The 20,868-nt window shown below is 43.4% G+C and overlaps 1 protein-coding gene across 2 annotated transcripts in view; it reads right to left on the reverse strand.

The window, feature by feature from the left end:
• Positions 1-15,143, reverse strand: part of LOC115137566 (teneurin-3-like) — a 383,150-nt gene extending 368,007 nt beyond the window's left edge. The window contains exons 1-2 of one of the 2 annotated variants that reach the window (XM_065024893.1): positions 14,675-15,143; positions 14,461-14,563 (exon numbers count right to left, since the gene is read on the reverse strand). The gene's annotated coding sequence lies outside the window, so the exon portion shown is untranslated. The remainder of the gene's footprint in view (positions 1-14,460; positions 14,564-14,674) is intronic. The other variant, XM_065024894.1, reaches the window with a different exon arrangement.
• Between the last annotated feature and the right edge of the window lie 5,725 nt (positions 15,144-20,868).

Here is a 20,868-nt window from a genome sequence, read left to right on the forward strand (position 1 = left end):
AGTACAGGAAATACCTTGGAAAAGCAAAATGCCATTATTATTATTTTTTTACAATTTATACTGATTACTGCAGTGTTTAAATCAGGCTATATCTAGACATTTTACAGGAGTAACTTTCCACTTTGACAGACATCACTAAAATCTTGTCTTCCTCTCCCCTCTCCCTCACCATGGGTGGTAACATTTCATTTATGGGTAATTTAGAACTGTAGAAGGAAATGACAATAATCATACACTCTTCTGTGGAATTAGTGACAGGTTTGGACACTTAGGAAAAGTCAACAGGGGTTATTTAATTTCTCTTTTTCTCCAGAAATACCCAGGAGGGAGAGAGAGAGGAGAGAGAGGGAGAGATAGAGAGAGAGGAGAGAGAGAGGGAGAGATAGAGAGAGATATAGAGATAGAGGAGATAAAGAGGAGAGAGAGAGGGAGATAGAGAGAAATAGAGGAGAGATAGAGGAGATATAGAGGAGAGAGAGAGGGAGATATAGAGAAATAGAGGAGAGATAGAGATAGAGGAGAGAGAGAGGGAGATAGAGAGAAATAGAGGAGAGATAGAGGAGAGAAAGAGGAGAGATAGAATTATATATAGAAGGGTAGATAGAGGATAGATAGAGGGATATATAGAGGAGAGATAGAGAGAGATAGCGGGACAGAGGGAGAGAGATAGAGGAGCGGTAGAGGGAGAGAGATAGAGGAGAGATAGAGGAGAGCTAAAGGAGAGAGAGAGAGAGAGAGAGAGAGAGAGAGAGAGAGAGAGAGAGAGAATGAAAGAAGGAAAGTACCAGCACCTGTAGCTTATGCATCTGCTGTCGCCACGTCAACAGTGAGACCTACTTTTGACCAGAGCCTTTAGGGTCAAAAGTAGTGCACTATGTAGGGGATAGGATGACATTTGGGACGCAGTCAATGAGGCCTGGGAAGAGAAGAGAAGAGAGAAGAGGAATCCATGTGTGAGCCAAGAAGGTCTGGAGAGACTAGAGAGTGACGAGATGCTTGGACCCAGAGGAAGAGACACTTAATGATGAAATGGTGTTGAAAGCTACCGAGCCACACGAGTGAGAGGGACGGTGTGTGGGTGTGTTGAAAGCTACCGAGCCACAAGGCACTCCTCTGTGAGAGAGCAGAGAGCATCCCCATGTTTCCACCCCACTGAAGTCATACAGGCCAAGGCAGGCTACCAGCTCCAGCGACATTCAGAGAATGGGGCACAGCGACAAAACACACACACACACACACACACACACACACACACACACACACACACACACACACACACACGTATCTATGCACACACAGTCACAGCTATAAGAAAAGCCATGAGGCAATACCCCTGTGATGCTGTATAAAAAACAACAACCTGTCTATGTAAAGATGATGAAACATGACCATTTTCTTGCCCAAATCCACAGACTAGACAGTTTTAGAAGAAAGTAGACCAGAAGATATTGACAGTTGACAGCCAATCCCCTACTGTACCCTTGTAGAGGAGACCAAAGTCAAACTGTCTCTGAGCAGCAGGCGACGGTAGACAGGTGGACACCACATCACTGAGGTACACACACACACACACACACACACACACCACTTGACCTAGCCTGCAGCACCACCTCCATGTCGCAGTCTTAATTGCATTGGAATACACTTTGTGGGAGAATGCAAATCTGTGGCATGCCAATAATAAAATAAAAAAACATTGTCCTTCACTTCCGTTCGCTCAGCCGGTAGCCATGATGAGCGGGAGCGACCATTAGCCACCGTGATGCAGTTTGTACTTCCTCTCCTCTCTCTCTCTCCGCCTGACGCCTGCCGGGGGGGGGGACAAATGGTATACGGTCATCACCCTCTCTTGGCATGATTTTGAGTAGGGAAAAGTGTGTGTGTGGAGCATACTTTGGAGCAGGTAATTGAGAGCATGCTGGGATAATGGCCGTACAGGAAGCTGCCATGACACCTCTACCAGGGGTAATTTGGGAAGACAAAAACTAGACTCTGGTAGGTAGGCAATACACACCACCACACACAACACACACTTTAGAGACAAGCACACACATACGCACGCACGCACGCACACACACACACACACACACACACACACACACACGCACACCTGATATGATGCAGCAGCTGCCATTACTGCTTTCACAGTAGCCTCAGCCAAAGTAGTGGGACGAGAGGGGAAGGTGGACAGGTAAGGCAGGAAGGGAGGAGGGGGGTATAGATGGAGAGAGAGAAATAGAAAGATGGCACAAGAGACAAAGGGAGCAAGAGAGATTGAGAGAGATAAATAAAGACATAGAGGGCTGTGTGGAGAGAGAACAGACTGTGGTGCCAGGCTCTGCTCAGAGATAGTACAGATGAATTTACAGCACGAACGCAGCATGTCATGTGTGCAGCGGGCGGGCAGCCGGGTTGAGAGGTGGGCGAGACAGAGGGGCGAGACAGAGGGGCGAGACGTGTGACATTCAGCCTCCTCACATGTCGGTCGGGAGCTCTACTTTCCTTCTCTCTTTCTCTCTCTGTCTCTCAACACCCTCTCCCTAGCTCTCTCTTTCTCTCTCTCATATCGCCTATCTCTCCATAACCTCCATTACGCCTTTCACACTCACTCAATCTGTTCACTGCTGCTCCGAGCCAATCAACTGATCCCTCCTCTGCTCCGAGCCAATCAACTGGAAGATACATGTGGCAATAAGAACAGCCAGGCACTCATTCTACAGGGAATGGCATTAAGTAAAGGCCACAGAATGGGATATACCAAAATGAATAAGCCTAGGTCTATAATAATATCTTAAAACACACTGTAGAATATTCTAGAAGGACATCTCAAAGCAAATATAGGCCCAGGACTATTATAAGGTGTAAAACATAATCTACTGTAGGATATGTGTCTGTCAAATGTGTGAGATGTCCCACACTAGACAACCTCTGTAAAGCTGTGATCAGTCAAGGACACCCCCCAGCTTTATCAAGATGTTTGACATCTAGATTAAAACCACCGTGAGCACACAGAGAAAAATGTTCAGCAAAACCAACACAGTCAATTCCAGGGGATTTGGAACCATTGTTTGATCACACTTTTTGTGGGAACGGAACTAGCAGTGGGCTGTAAAACTAATTCCCATATGGTTATGCATAGACACCGTTTTCCATTTTAGGAATGTCACTTCTAAATGTATTTTAAAAGACAAAAAAATCTGGTATGGTGTGTTTCTAATCAGACTTAAGGGTCATATCCTTCCAATAATTCCCTCTCCCTTATCTGGTATCTAGCCTATATATATATATATATATATATTTTTTTTTTTACCTTTATTTTACTAGGCAAGTCAGTTAAGAACAAATTCTTATTTTCAATGACGGCCTAGGAACAGTGGGTTAACTGCCTGTTCAGGGGCAGAACGACAGATTTGTACCTTGTCAGCTCGGGGATTCAAACTTGCAACCTTTCGGTTACTAGTCCAACACTCTAACCACTAGGCTACCCTGCCCAAAGCTACCATCAAATCAATAGAAATCAGTGGATTGTTTTTTTTGTTGCAATTTTGGTGTTCAAATGGACATTGAGACAATATATACAAGTACCGAAAACCATACAGGTCTCCCAGTGGTATAATATAATAACACACGTTTAGGGAAGGTGCATTTTTCATATTTTCGATCTGAATTGGTGGAATAAGGAGGTAAGGTTCAGAAAAATACACCTTCCCCAACCGTGTGTTATTATATTATACCACTGGGAGACGTGTCCAACATTTCAAGTTTAACTGAAACACACATGTAGCCTAGCTGCCAGAGTTAGCCTAGCTGCCAGAGTTAGCCTAGTTACCAGAGTTAGCCTAGCTGCCAGAGTTAGCCTAGTTACCAGAGTTAGCCTAGCTGCCCGAGATAGCTTAGCTGCCAGAGTTAGCCTAGCTGCCCGAGATAGCTTAGCTGCCCGAGATAGCTTAGCTGCCAGAGTTAGCCTAGCTGCCCGAGATAGCTTAGCTGCCTGAGATAGCTTAGCTGCCAGAGTTAGCCTAGCTGCCCGAGATAGCTTAGCAGCCAGAGTTTTAGTTTTTCATTTCCCCCCTCCACCTATTTCTCTCTTTCCTTACCACTAGTTCTCATTAAGACTATGGAAAACTTGAGGAGCGGATGGGTCGATGTTTTCATTTTTCAAGTGCTTGTAGCCATTAGACGGACCCAAATCATCCATCAGGCAAATTCTTTCTGGTTAGGGCCTGTCAATTTAACAAGTAGCGGGGCTCAATATGCAAGATGTATTACACTCCATTTCAATAACCTTCATTATTTCTTTCAAGTGTCGTTCGTTTCGTTTTCTATTTCCCTTCTTATCCACACACGCACACACATTCCACCGACAGCAGCAGCATCTCCTTGCCAAATTCAGTACTTGAGAAGCACACCACTCCGAGCCAGGTGACATTTGATTTGCCTATGATCAATCAGAAGCAAAGCCTCATTCCCAATTCCAAACCATTGGCCAGACATAAAATGATACCTGGATGCCAATCCACCCACGTAGACTTGAGGAAGGGTGCAATTCTATATCTTTGTGGTGCTGCAGAAAATTCTAAACAGATAAAATGTGTGGGATGTTGAATTCCAACTGAAGACGCCCATAAACTGAAGTCAAACACACATGAAAGCTCTCCAAAAACGGCTCCCATTGCCATTAACAAACCTGGGCCCATGTGAACCCATGTAAACAGTTCTGGAGTTCTCTCAGTAATAATAACAATAATGAATTACTGCAGACTACAAATTGTAGAAGACTGTAACAGAGATCAAAACAGTATGCATGCAGCAGGCCTATTTTTTTATATATATATATATATATATATAAATGATTTATTCATTTAATCCATGCACACGCTGAGCAAAATAATTTAAATGTAGCCTAACCACACAAAGCTAATCTAACCACAATAGCAAAATAAATATTTTCAAACCATTTTCTCCATAATTGCTAAAAACCAACCCAATCCAAGAACATGTATAAACAACTCATTCTCAACGAGAGCAAAGGGTCACATTCTTCTCTCTGTGTCCCAAATGGCACCCTAGTACCTATATAGTGCACTCCTGTGGGCCCGATAGTGAAAAGTAGTGCTCTACATAGGGAACAGGGTGCCATTTGGGATACATCCTCTAATTACACCTGCCATGATCACTTTGGCTCAACTGCTATGGTCGGTCGTTATAACAACAACAGGGGAGGAGCACTTGAGGAAGCATGTACGGTTTGAATTGTCAGGATACTTAGATGCCGATACAATATGTATCGCCATTCGATGTTCCAAACATATTGCTCACAATATGTCTGCTGCAGAGAGACAAGAGAGACCATGAGAAAACGAGTTTTCATCAGTCAGGGAAATAAAAGTGTTGCAAACATCTTGTCTCACTATTTATAAAGAAGATGGAGAACAAGCCATGAAGGAGTTTTGGTGCCGGTACAGCCAAGTATAATATATTATATCCCAATATGTAATTGTATCGCCCCCCCATCACTAGAAACATGTCGTCTGGATAGTGGATAGTGTGTGTGTGTTTGACTGTGTCTGTGTGCGTGTGTGCACGTGAGAAAGAGAGGGGGGACCCCCCCCCCAATCTATTGTCGCTTTAATGAACATATCTGTCCCTGGCTGGCTGGCGGGCTCGGCTTTGGTCTGAAGAGGTTACAGCGTCTCAGTCTCAGTCTACTCTACTCATTCTGGTCACAAAGCTGGACTTTGTAGGAATGTTGATCTCTCTCCAAAAAACGAGGGTGGGATAGCCTCAGCTCCGGCCCTGGCTCTCACTGAACTGAATGGCTGTATCAGACCCAGGCTCAGCCACAAAGAAAAGAGAAGAATAATAGCTTGATCGAAACAAGTCTGCTTCACCGTTCTGTGACCCCCAAGCCCCCCTCCCTCTGACTGTAGGAAAACCATGGGGGAAACACGGTTCATGTTTGTGTTCATGACCAACCGTTTATTTACTGCAGCGTTCATCAAATATAGATTGCGACATGAGCAGAGATACGGGAATGCAAGACGTGGAACGTGAAAAATGCCAGCGCCAGAGCAGCGACATGCCGGTCAAAAAGATCTGCTCTGCTGAGTGAAAGAACAAGTCAGATACGTACGAGAAATAACGTTGGAGGAGGAAAACACACAGGTCAAACATATCTCTGCTGTGAAAGGGAAAAGGTCAGAGTTCAGAGAGATTAAAAGCAGGCATAAATAAGAGAAGCTACGCTTCAAAGCATCATGTCTCCACAAGACCACTGTAATATCAGCCGTGCTGAAAGGGAAATCGCGATTTTCAATGACTGAATGTTATCGTCAATTCTTCTAGCCTACCTGAACACATTCAAATCAATAGCACCATATATCAAAGAACGTGCAGAGTGTCTGGTGTCTGAAACTAAGACATTACATTCAAATTACAGAGAGAATAATCACTTCATTACCTTCAAGCTGAGCTCTTGTCCAAAGCGTTTTTTAATCAGTCACTCACAGATAGCTTTTTCATATACAGTATTGCCATGACTGTAGGCTACTCATATTCAGTACAGTACTCCTGTGACTGTAGGCTATTCATATTCAGTACAGTACTCCTGTGACTGTAGGCTACTCATATTCAGTACAGTACTCCTGTGACTGTAGGCTATTCATATTCAGTACAGTACTCCTGTGACTGTAGGCTACTCATATTCAGTACAGTACTCCTGTGACTGTAGGCTACTCATATTCAGTACAGTACTCCTGTGACTGTAGGTTACTCACATTCAGTACAGTACTCCTGTGACTGTAGGCTACTCATATTCAGTACAGTACTCCTGTGACTGTAGGCTACTCATATTCAGTACAGTACTCCTGTGACTGTAGGTTACTCACATTCAGTACAGTACTCCTGTGACTGTAGGCTACTCATATTCAGTACAGTACTCCTGTGACTGTAGGCTACTCATATTCAGTACAGTACTCCTGTGACTGTAGGTTACTCACATTCAGTACAGTACTCCTGTGACTGTAGGCTACTCATATTCAGTACAGTACTCCTGTGACTGTAGGCTACTCATATTCAGTACAGTACTCCTGTGACTGTAGGTTACTCACATTCAGTACAGTACTCCTGTGACTGTAGGCTACTCATATTCAGTACAGTACTCCTGTGACTGTAGGCTACTCATATTCAGTACAGTACTCCTGTGACTGTAGGCTACTCATATTCAGTACAGTACTCCTGTGACTGTAGGCTACTCATATTCAGTACAGTACTCCTGTGACTGTAGGCTACTCATATTCAGTACAGTACTCCTGTGACTGTAGGCTACTCATATTCAGTACAGTACTCCTGTGACTGTACACAAGTCGCTCAGCAGGGTTCCTCTGTGAGCGAGCAGCGCCCAGATTTTAAACAGGTACGTCAGAATAGGGGCTAGGTCACATGGTGTTGAGCTGACCTATCCTACGCGCCTGACGGAATATTGGGCAGGAGGAAGACCAGCAGCCAATCAGAAATGGTTACGGAGGAAGCATGGTAAGCGAATGGAGCAGGGCGGTGTGAGGAAAGTATACTTCGCATACTGTACTATGAGGAAACATCAGTCAGGAAAATACAGAAGTCAGTCATTAAGGTCTATAAATACATGTTCCATTTCAAACAGTACCGCCATACTAGTTCTTTAGAACACAGACAAAGACGACAAAGAAACATCACCTCAAACATAACACAAAGAAAATAAAAAATCTTTACATTTTTCAATTATTATTATTATTATTTATCTTACTGTACATCTCAGACACCTGGGAGAGATACACCACTAGACCTTTCAGTAAAGGATGTACATGTCGTACATCTTTAACCATTGGGATTTATATATGCAACAGCTGGGGAATGGTACATGTTCTGCTTGACGCTGGAGGGTCAATTAATAATGGTGGAACTCGCGCTATCTCACGGATGATACTCATGAACGCACACACAACCAGGAGACCCCTGAGGCAACAGAGCAGCGGAGGGACACAAACACACACACACACAGTGGAGCGACACACACATACACAGTGGAGCGACACACACACAGTGGAGCGACACACACACAGTGGAGCGACACACACACAGTGGAGCGACACACACACACACACAGAGAGTGGAGCGACACACACACACAGAGTGGAGCGACACACACACACAGAGTGGAGCGACACACACACAGTGGAGTGACACACACAGAATGGAGCGACACACACACACACACACACACAGTGGAGCGACACACACACAGAGTGGAGCGACACACACACACACACAGTGGAGCGACACGCACACGCAGTGGAGCGACACACACACAGTAGAGCGACACACACACACACACAGTGGAGCGACACCCACAGTGTGTACATTTCAATTATTTTGCTCAGCGTGTGCATGGATTAAATGAGCCTGGAGGTGAGGTGTGGAGTGTGGGGAGGAAGGTTCAGGACAAATGATCCAGGAGTTGGACTCTGGGCAGCCCCATCCTGCCCCACTGCCCTCACTGGCGTTCAGACACACTCACAAACACACACACACCTCATTACATCCCCATCACAGCAAGTAACTAGCATAGACGCTCACTGCCGAGGGTCAATGTCTCAACTCCAGTTGAGCGTTCCTCTAATGTGTGTCAATATGGCCATTGGCTGTAGGTACATGGATGGTCCACTGACATAATATGTCAATAAGTAGTGTCTTAAGAGCTGTATCGCATGTCGAATATTCTGTTACAGGTTTTTCATCCATTCTGTTTGCACTGAAAACGTGATTTATGAAATTGGGTTTTTAAATATTTTTAAGCAGGTAACAATAAGAACTGACAATAGCATTTTGCAACACTTTAATGGCACAAAAGTAAGCACCAAAGCAGGCATTCTGCAAGGGAGAACCAGGATGTTGTGTTCCAAACACCATCAAATTCAGGGACAGCGCAAGCGGGATTGAGCATTGTCGAGCCAATGGAAAGAGTACATATTTTATTTTTTGTTGTCGCACCAAACACACTTTGACACCTCCAGATCTCTATTCATTGTTGGTTCACAGACCACATTTTCATTTCACATCAAACCATATGGTTCCATCTAACACAAGAGATTCGTCAAACTTCTGGAAGAAACATATGTTTGAACCATATTTTACACATACAATTTGTTGTCAAACTATCTTTGTCCAACCAACCACATAACTCCACAGTGAAACAACCAGTTTACAGTGAGCCTACATGAACCAGAGCCCCCAAAAATGATCCTACATTTTGAGATATTGTGAACAACGTGTGTTTACAGTGAGCCTACATGTAACAGAGCCCCCAAAAATGATCCTACATATTTAGATATTGTGAACAACGTGTGTTTACAGTGAGCCTACATGTACCAGAGCTCCAAAAATGATCCTACATATTTAGATATTGTGAACAACGTGTGTTTACAGTGAGCCTACATGTACCAGAGATGGCAACAACAACAAAGAAATCCATCATCATTTTAGACGCTGACATAATGCCGTCAAAGCCTTGTGCCTGGAAAGGGAGGAGTCCATAAATATTTTAGTGAGGTTCATAGGGAAAGACAATTGGCTGATGTTAAGAAGAAAATAAATCTGGCGGTTGGAGATGGACAGGTGTGTGTGTGTGTTTGTATTTGTGTGTGTGTGTGTGTTTGTATTTGTGTGTGTGTGTGTGTGTGTGTATGCTTGTGCATCATTACAGAGACACACAGAGGGGTTTCCATTCTAATAATACATTGACTCTCTGTAGTGCTGTTCATTGCATCAGCAGCCATCGCCATCGGACTGGCAACAGAGCAATACATAAATGTGTTTTAGCAGGTGTATTGAGGAGAGTGTGTGTGTGTGTGTGTGTGTGTGTGTGTGTGTGTGTGTGTGTGTGTGTGTGTGTGTGTGTGTGTGTGTGTGTGTGTGGTGGGGGGTTTCACTGGGCCAGAATAACATCCCCACACACAGCTGCCTTTCATTAAGGTTCTCATGCTGCTATCATAACAAATTGCCTCCCTCGAAGAGTGGGAGGGAGGGAGGGAGGGAGGGAGGGAGGGAGGACGGTGGGCCGGTATGTGTCAGGGGGAGTTTTGTGTGTGTGTGCTTGTGTGTGTATTAAATAAATGGGGGGGCCTTCACTAAATCACAAACATTCACCTTTCCCCTCTCCAATCTCTCCCTGTGATATGTTGTGATTGACAAAGTCCCAGACAGACAGAGGAGCTGTCCCCCATTTCTCTTTCCTTGTCCCACCACGCCACCACTTCACAAGTGCACTCAACTCAGTGAGCTGGGAGCTGCTCGAGAGCTTGGCTGGGGCTGGTGTGCACTGTGCACTGCTTGCCCGTGGCGGAAGGGAGCCTCTCCTCTACCCCCATCTCCTCCTCCCTCCCTCTCTCCTCACCCCCGACCCTCCCCCGTTTCAGCATGGCTGGGCTGCAATGAGCCCTGCTCCAATGAAACACGCTATTCCAGGCAGAGTGTGGCGCTCGGTGCCGCTACTCTCCTCTGCTGCACTGCTCACGCACCACACTTAACAAGCTGCTGGTGAATCAGCCTTGTGCATGCCCTTGGTGGCTATTCCCTTACTCCCTTCTCTTCTATACATCTGGCGCTCTACCTTGGCCTCGCTTCCGTTTTCATGGTTGCTATACCATTCCCACAGTCTGTCTACGGAGAGGAGGCATTCTCTTCTACAGGCCTCGACGTATCTCTCTTGCCCTATCGTTTGGCAAGCCTCTGAGGTGAAGTACTGGGTCTTCTGTTCAAACGGCATTGATCTGATAGTATTAATGAAGCTTATGCACATTTGACAGAATTAACACTTCAATATGTCACTGAAAAATGAATTAGAGGCTATATTTACACAGAATAAACCATCTGGTGCACACAGGGAAGTAACGGCGACTCCTGAATAAGAACACACACTGTTGATGCGATCAGAATGACAAGTGGCAACCGTCTTTCAACCGGTCACACCTGGGCATGGATTTAGAGTGAGGATCACGACGGCCAAACGGGACTTTATTAACATCATTATAGTAACAAATGATGCCTTCTCTCCTTCCAAAGTACCCTGTACAACCGCCACCAAAGGCCCTGTCATGAGTTTTTTTTTAAATCACTGGCTACGTATGAGTAACAAATGAAACCTCAGATCTCCAAAGTGATCCCATCAATCAACCGAGAGTTAATGTGAACTAATAAAATCTGATTTTTTTGGACATGGGAGATCGACGTCCCCTAGTGCAGAAATTGATTACGACTGCACTTCAAATGAATTCGACCCGCCCACCCCACTCCACCTCGCAACCACTCCACCTCACCCCGCTCCACCCCACCTCACCCCACTCCACCCCACCTCACCCCGCTCCACCCCACCTCACAGCTCTCCACCCCACCTCACCCCAACCCACGTCACCACCCTCCACCCCACCTCACAGCTCTCTAGCCCACCCCACCACCCTCCACCCACCCGGGAACCATTTGTTTCGCAGCAATAGAAACATTCTTCTGAATAATGCCTACCAGGGGTAGTTTCATAAAGAAAATACCTTCTGCAAAGAAGTTGTGTCAAATACATCATGATCCGATCCTCGAATCTAGACATAAATAATATACATTTATTTTTCATTTCTAACAAACTAACTTTTGCTTGTTACCTTCAAAATATTGGTCTTAAAGATTATTGTTTAAGGCAGAATTGAAATAGAGTAATTCCCTCACTAAAAGGCAATTAAATATCTTTCATTATCGTTCTTGATTACCTAGGCTAATCATACAGTTCCCCTTTGCAACAATTTCAGTTATATAACTGAAGGGTCACAGGATCAAATGACATCCAGCAGGCATCTAGAGGACGCATAGCAGTACTGTATGTGGATGTCAGTGCCATACGTTATGCAGGCTGGACGTAGACTACACTAAACAGACGCGTTTACACTGTACGACAACCCAGTTGTCTGCCCAACAACAGCCCTGTGCCTGCTCAGAAGACCGGCAGGCTCCCTGTGCCTGCTCAGAAGACCGGCAGGCTCCCTGTGCCTGCTCAGAAGACCGGCAGGCTCCCTGTGCCTGCTCAGAAGACCGGCAGGCTCCCTGTGCCTGCTCAGAAGACCGGCAGGCTCCATGTGCCTGCTCAGAAGACCGGCAGGCTACAAACCAAAGCATGGCCACACAGAAATTAGGTTAGGTTATAAAAAATAATATAAAACTTCCTCGCACAATGAAAGTGAGCACAATTATTTGAAAAATAAAGTAAAAATACCACAAAAGATGTACAATACCTGAGTGAAAATGAGAGACAGTTTGAACAGAACAGAACAAATATCTGGCCTCTTTCTCTCTCCGAGAAACACACAAGACTGAACTATAATAGTTTAACTAACTGTGTATCAAATCCCTCTATGCAGTGCCACATTATAGCCTGGTTCAACTCCATAGGCCCAGTCCCTGTTTAAACAAAAGCCTATTTAGGAGGATCCAGGAATCTTTCGTCGTCCTCTATCTTCAGTCTCATTTTTCAGCCGCAATTGCAGAACATGAAGATACCTCGGCTCTTTGTTTTACCTACACTGGCTGTCTGCACCATGTCCAGGCTGTTTATAGGGCACTGGTCTGAACCTACTGGAGTCAACCCCCATAAATGGTTTATTTATGTCTTGTTTAAATTTTAAAAAAGAGATAAGAGTGCAATCTAATTTTACAATGTTTAAAAAATATATATATTTGAATTAAAACAAATGTTGTATGGACAATACTAGTGTGTGTGTGTGTTCCTATTTCTACTGACTAACGGTGGTGTGCTGATTCTGAGAACAAGATGCAATATAACCTTATACACCTTGTCAATGAAATAATCTACAACTGTAAAGTGACAGTGTTGACCTTTAAGAAAAACTGAAAACAGTCTCTATGTACTGAAATAACTACAAAATCTTTGATAGCATTACACTTTTAAACTGGTGTTTCTGATGTTCAATAAAGTATCTATTGACTGTCTAATAAATCATTGTTACATGCCTGCTGTTTCTTTAACCAATATTCCCCTGAAACAACGTTTCACCCCACATCTTAAAATAGCCTAACCTGGGGGTTACATTAAAATGTATGTGAATTACGGAACATTTTAATTCTGCTGTAGGCTAAAGGGACTTCCAGGCTCAGTGCCTCCGGGGGAAAGAAGGGCACAGGGTAAAGAAGTGAGCCAAATCACACACTGCACCATATCTATCTCAGGGACAACGACATGATTCATAGTCATTTTTAACATTTGACCTGGATGCTTTTCAAATATTTTGGTATACGGGTAGCGTATTCTGTTATATCGCATTGTTGGCATCCCCGTTGGATAAAGACTATGGTCTATATTCAATCCGTAACGCTGAAGAGCCGCTTTATAGCGCAATTGACAATTAAAGGCAAAGTTCCAGCGGTCGCAGAGACTGCATTCACGGAAAACCTTGCATGTGTTAGCTCAATGTAAATGACTTTTATATTTATATCAGCAATCTGTAACGCTTCAGCGATACATATTGAATAGAGCCCTAAGACTACTGATACGGAGATAAATCTGTCAGGCTAGTCCCTTATAATAAACCAACACACGTTATGGATAACCAACACCGTATGCCCAGAAATGATGACAAACTGAAAGCTTTTACAGTGTACTGTTATGTGTTTTGAAAGGTCCCATATAAACCGTAATGATACCGTGTATTAATAACACAGTGGAGCATATAGTGTATTTGTCGACATCGTAGAAAAGGAAGACAACGATGTATTATTTTTTCCATTTTATACATTTGTCTGATAATCGACCTGTGCGCTTGTCGCACCGGATACAAACTAACACTGCCAGGAAAGTTAAAGAAGTAAATACATCTACATGAGCAACAACAATGGCACTCGTAAATGGCAGCAATGTCTCCCAAGTTTGCGAAATAGCAACAATGTCAGAGAGCTAAATATAGATATATTTTTTAAATAACTGACATATAGTTGTGTGGATGGATTAAATACAACGTAAAATTACTGTAGGCCTTCAGCTGTACGCAATCAAAAGGCAATTTCTATATATTTTGTTGTGCTTATTTTAAGCACGTGCGCACATACCAGGTGAACTATTTTAATGTGTCCAACAATGCGTAATCGAATAAAATGCACATATGCCAGTTTATCCTGATCAAGGTAGTTCAGAAGTGTCACAACAGACATATACGCTACGAACGGTACCTCAAAATATTAAATGGGATTTTTCGATTGCAGCTTTCATGTCAGGCGCTTGTAAAAACACGAACGGCGGGTAATTTATCAACAACTCTCACAGGAAGCAAACACTAGCCAAACCAATACCCGACTAATAAATGTGTTTATCATTTTGGACAATATTAAAATAAATACATGAAAACATGACAGTACAGTTTAGGGCCCTACCTGGTGTGGATTTGTCCGATTAGAATCCCATTGTTGTTCAGTATCGGTGTGTCAAAACTTCACCAAACGATGCTCCAACTTCTAGGGAATGCGTCGCTGTTTTCTGAATGGAATAGTCGGTGATAAAACAAAGGTTCTGGCAAACACAACTCTCACTCCAGCTATTTCAAAACGATAGGATAGTCCCGTAGCTCAATGGAAATATAAAACATACCAATGTCGCCGACGGGGCTGTTGACAGATATTCACTGCCCGGGAACAACAGTGAAGACTCTGGTCACTCAACAGAAGAGGACAAGCGCAGTGCAAGAAGCAGAGGATTCGAGCATGACACCGTCCAGCAGTGACAACCACACATGTGTAACTACTGAGGACCCTACCAACCACGACACAAAACAGGGGGAGATCGAGTTACGATTGTAGTAGCCTATTTGCGCCGAGAGAACCACTGCCTCCGTAAATGTCAGTCTCCTTGACGTGACGAAACGACGGAATGAAAGGCACTTTCTCACACTCTTCCGACCGCCAACGGTACAAGCAAGGTGGCTATTTTGTATTTTCATAAGAACGGAGAGGTCTCCGGGTCTACATAGATATTGTTGTCCTGCGCGCGATGGAGGGTCTCCCCCTTCTCGCAGTCAGTCGATGTAAAGACCCAGTGTTCCCCCTGCTGCGTCCAATCAGTATGTATATCTAGCACTATATGGGTAATAATGTAAGGGTCACCCATGAGTTGCGTCGCGGTGTGATAAATGACTCCGCGACGGATATCGAAGCAGATGAAGATGTCTGCGTTGGTACTGATTAGGCTGCACACTCGGATAATGGATTTAGGGCTTCGATTTGGAGAGGATGGTGTATAGGCGCAGGGTTATTTGTTTAGTACAGAGCAGCTTGCAGCCGACATCAGTTGTTATGACATGTTAAGAAATACATCGTTTTGTTGTTTTATTTTGACGGTCACATATTTGTATAAGTAGGTTGTCATAATTAGGCCTGCTTAGAGATGGCATGGTACTGTACCATTTGCTGCCAGGTACTGTAATAACCAATTGTGTACTTTTTCTAGCAATATTACAAGATGAAACTGAGGACAAACAGAGCATTATATTTGAACATATATTGCAGCCAGCCACCCCACTAGAAAGTAAAAATAATTACTAGAATCCGGCTGTTTTTCTTTTCCTGCCAACATGCAGATGCAGCCCATGGTGCACATGTTCTTCTGCTTTGACTTTGATACCAATGTTAATAGTCAAATGTCAGGAGGTCATGTCTGGCGTGTCTTTCAGTTGACTGAAACTGAAAATATGCACATATTTTACAGCCTTTGACATACACTGAGTGTACAAAACATTAGGAACGGCTGCTCTTTCCTTGACATAGGTGAACCAGGTGAAAGCTATGATCCCTTATTGATGTCACTTCTTAAATCCACTTCAGTCAGTGTAGATGAAGGGGAGGAGACCTGTTAAAATAAGGATGTTTAAGCCTTGAGACGTGGATTGTGTGTATTCTGCCATTCAGAGGGTGAATGGGCAACACAAAGGATTTAAGTGCCTTTGAATGGGGTATGGTCGTAGGTGCCGAGCCCCCGGTTTGAGTGTGTCAAGAACTGCAACGTTTCTGGATTTTACACACGCAACAGTTTCTGTGTGTATCAAGAATGGTCCACCACCCAAAGGACATCCAGCCAAATGACACAACTGTGGGAAGCATTGGAGTCAACATGGGCCAGCATCCCTGTGGAACGCTTTCGACACCTTGTAGAATCCAGGCCCCGATGGAGTGAGGCTGTTCTGAGGGCAAAGAGGGGTGCAACTCAATATTAGGAAGGTGTTCCTAATGTTTTGTACCCTCAGTGTGTAAGCCTGCAAATATTTAATAGAGACCAATATTTCTTGCAACTAACCAAACCAAACACACATCTTAAGATGAACAAATATGTCATGGCCTAATCAGCATAGTTCTTTAACACTCTCTCCACAATATAATGACCTGGGAAACAGCAAAATATCAGATAGACCGTCAACCTGCTCGACCTGTAATATAACTTCTGCCTCGACTCTTTTTAACTGTAAAAATCAGTCAGACAAGCTCAGGGGCAGAGTCATCATTTTAATAAGGGTCAAGTTAGAGTTGAAACAGTTATGTTGCAACTGCCGTTTGGCTTTGCCACTGAGCCCCACCTCTTAGTCCACATATCCGTGTCTGTCTTTTCCTGATTTGAAAAACATTTGACTGAATCTCATGAAACTAAAAACCCTGTTGAGACAGACCTACACCCAGACACACAACCTGTTACAAGCCAAGCATAAGGGATGAACTTTTAACAAGCTTTGCCCTCGTTGCCCTCCTCTGATACCTCACCTCAGACTGAGTGCATGGCCGGTTGCCGGGCGGTTAACAAGTGCAGTAGATAGACGTACACAGCTCAATATCCCTACTCCCTTCCTGGTTGGGGTTGGGTGGAGTGAAGTGAGAGCCGGTGGGAGGGTGGTACTGCCTTGCACCAAAACCAAACGAAGCATGCCATGTGTTTCTGGTTGCCATGGCGGCGTGGTGGAGAGCTAGTGCATGTGAGCGTGGTGCAGTGGTCATGACATGATTTGATTGTAACATCTCAACCTCTCTCACGTCTCCTTATACGAAACATGGTCTTGCCTTGAAAGGACCCATTTCAGGTTTAAAGGTTTAAACACGGGTTGGATTCAAAGTAATGGCCGGACTGAAAATAGCCCCACCCTGCAGTGTCAAGGTGATAGGTTAAAAGACAGGACATTATTAAAATAAAATCTACAATATGTTGTGAAAAATTACAACTGGACATTATTCTATAAAAAAAAAAAACTATTTAGGGAAGCAAGGAATACAAGAGGAAGCAATGTAAGGACTGTACAATATAGTACAATACAATATACTCAAGTCATTATTTTTGCTCTGAAATATAAAAGTGTTTTCTTTTTGTCTTTCTCTATGTATTATTCATTTAGCTGGCACTAATCTGAGGGACAAACCCGTAGAAAGGACATGTCTTTGGGAAGCAGGGCATAATGGACATCGCGCTGCTACGGCTGTGTTGCCAACCACGGGGAGAACTGCGGCATAGCAGTTAGCATTTTCACAGCAGGCCCACTCAATCTGAAACGTTTGAAGCTAGTTCAATGTTTTTCACATTGATTGGGGATTTAATTCAATGCCCACTCTACCTTTGAAGTCCGTTTTTGTCTGTTTAATGACATAGTGAATGAACGATGGAAGGAAACACTAGAACCCGGTAATACAAATGCTAACCGCTATTGTGTGAATAATTTCACAGCAAAACTAAAAACACCAGTATAACTAGTGGAACTAACGTGGATAGAAAATAAATACTGCAGCACGTATCCCAAGATCCACATGAAGGAATTCATATCTAACGTTAATAACTTCAGAATTTTTATGTCAACTTTGTTTATTTTTTTCTAGGTCAGCGCCAGTATTTCAATTATTGCTCAATTGCTCTGAGAAACCAAACAAATCATATTTAGTCTTTTCAGAGAGCACTCTATTCTCAACAAGTTACCACTATTAAAAGCCATTATCCGTAACATTGTTCTCTCTCAGGTCTAAAACCTCCCAATTATGGATATCAATCATTCCGTACACTCCGATATCAATCATTCCGTACACTCTATTCAGAATAAAAGAACACGTTCATCCACTGATTCTAACAGCCTAATCACAAAAAAAAGTGCTGTGCAATGCCGGTAAATAGACATAGATGGGCTCTGGCTGAAAGGGGAGATAGATTGATAAATAAATAAGTGAGAAAGTAGAATAAAGAACCCCTGGTGTTTCAGATACGGTCCAATCACACAGAAATCATTCATACCAACTGTGAGATAGAAGCAACATCACCATCATCAAAGCACTTCATCTCTCTATCCCACTCCATCACCTCGTTCCTCCCTCACTACCACACATTAACACACACACACACAGACACAGACACGCACGTGCACACACACACACACACACACACACACCTGGGGGGACATTTGATTTTCCAACCAAAAGAATGCAGATTTATTCCCTGTTCCCCATCAACAGAAAATAAGAGATAAGTCAAACTGAGGAACAGACGGGCGGACGGACAGAGAGACACACAGTGACATGTGGAAGTGACACGTGTGCCATCGCTGATCCCAGAAGCTGTGCCTCTGGGGCTGCCCAGAACCAGGGATGGAGCAGAGCTGCCTACAGCTTGGCACAAGACCTCTGGGGTCCCAGACAGGGGCAGAGACACAGCGAGAGGCATGGCTACACGCCTGCCTGTCCTCCTGCACAGAATGGAGTTACTGACCATAGGTCACAGGGCAAGGGCAAGGGCAAGGCCCTGTATTTGCAGGAAGGTAGATCAGATGCACTCAAATAAGTAGCCTATGTATACAGATACTGTTACGAACACATGACCAGACACATGTATAGTGTAGTAGGTAATGGTATACACAGCAAAATGCACAGGACACACACAGAATGACGATGCGTTTGTAGCTGTGAGGCAGTGAGTCTGCTCTGTAACCCCTCCTCCCGGAGCATCTTTCACATGACTGGTGAAGTGTTAGGACGAGTCAATGTCAACAGCCTGCCTGGTCTCTCTCACTCTCTACTCTCTCTACTCTCTCCAACCCTCCCTATCTATCTCTCTCTCTCTCTCTCTCGCTGCAACCTGATCTCATAGTTTCACTTCGGGATTTGACGTAATTGGATGAACGTCAATTTTTGATCCATTAATTCCATCTGGTAACAGGGTTTAAACAGAAACAAATGAAAGGGTTCAGTTTAGGTTTTAATTCAGAGTGATTATGTTTAGGGCTATGGTTTGGGAAAAGCATAAAACGAAAACATTTTTAATAATGCTCTGTTTCCATTTATGTCGTGTCATCAAGTACTCTCCGTGCTTACAAGAGCATTGTGGACTGCTGTGGTGCAGCTGTCTAAGCAGCGTGCTCTGGCTCTGAGTGTGGTGAGTTTGAGCCCAGTGGTGTCGCATCGTTGTTTTGGTGAGCGTATGGACGTCCTCAGGACCTTTTCAAACGTCCCAAATCAACGTGCGTTTCTAGTGACCAGGCTGCTCTCTCTCCACCACTCTGTCCATCCCTCTGGGCTTCAGGGTCCCCTCATCTCCAGCCAACTCCCAACTAGGGCGCACACGCACACACACACGCATGCAAAGGCACACACACACGAACACAGCGCAAACCAGATGAGCATTTCACACGGCCCATGCACACACTAATGCAGCCCAGATGGAGTGCTGCACATACAGGATATACACTTTAACACGTACAGTACAGGAAATACACTTTAACATGTACAGTACAGGATATACACTTTAACACGTACAGTACAGGAAATACACTTTAACATGTACAGTATAGGATATACACTAGATTCTATATATTAGTACAGGATATACACTTTAACACGTACAGTACAAGATATACACTTTAACACGTACAGTACAGGATATACACTAGATTCTATATATTAGTACAGGATATACACTTTAACATGTACAGTACAAGATATACACTTTAACACATACAGTAAAGGATACACACTAGATTCTATATATTAGTACAGGATATACACTTTAACACGTACAGTACAAGATATACACTTTAACACGTACATTACAGGATATACACTAGATTCTATATATTAGTACAGGACATACACTAGATTCTATATATCAGTGCAGGATATACACTAGATTCTATATATCAGTACAGGATATACAATAGATTCCATATATTAGTGCAAGGACATACCCTAGATTCTACATATTAGTACAGGACATACCCTAGATTCTACATATTAGTACAGGACATACACTAGATTCTATATATTAGTACAGGACATACACTATATTTTATATATTAGTACAGGATATACAATATATTCTATATATTAGTACATAATATACACTAGATTCTATATATTAGTACAGGATATACAATAGACTCTATATATTAGTACAGAATATACACTAGATTCTATATATTAGTACAGAATATACACTAGATTATATATATTAGTACAGAATATACACTAGATTCTATATATTAGTACAGGTGCAGCATGTACAGTATCATTACATGTTTGGACTCACACATGACTTGACTAAAGATGGAGAACAACAGTTCACCACATACAGGATGTGTTCATGTAGGACACAACAGGATGTTGCCTTCCAGATAACACTGGAAACACATTTAGAGGTGTACTTTTCTGTACAAGTGTACTCAGAAATTACACCTGACGGTCAACATAGTACCAATTTCACCATTGATATGACCCATACTACCTCTATGCTCTTTACTACACCTCCACACAAATAAGAAAAACAATATGTACACCGTC

Source organism: Oncorhynchus nerka, linkage group LG11, assembly GCF_034236695.1.
Source record: "Oncorhynchus nerka isolate Pitt River linkage group LG11, Oner_Uvic_2.0, whole genome shotgun sequence".
NCBI lineage: Eukaryota > Metazoa > Chordata > Actinopteri > Salmoniformes > Salmonidae > Oncorhynchus > Oncorhynchus nerka.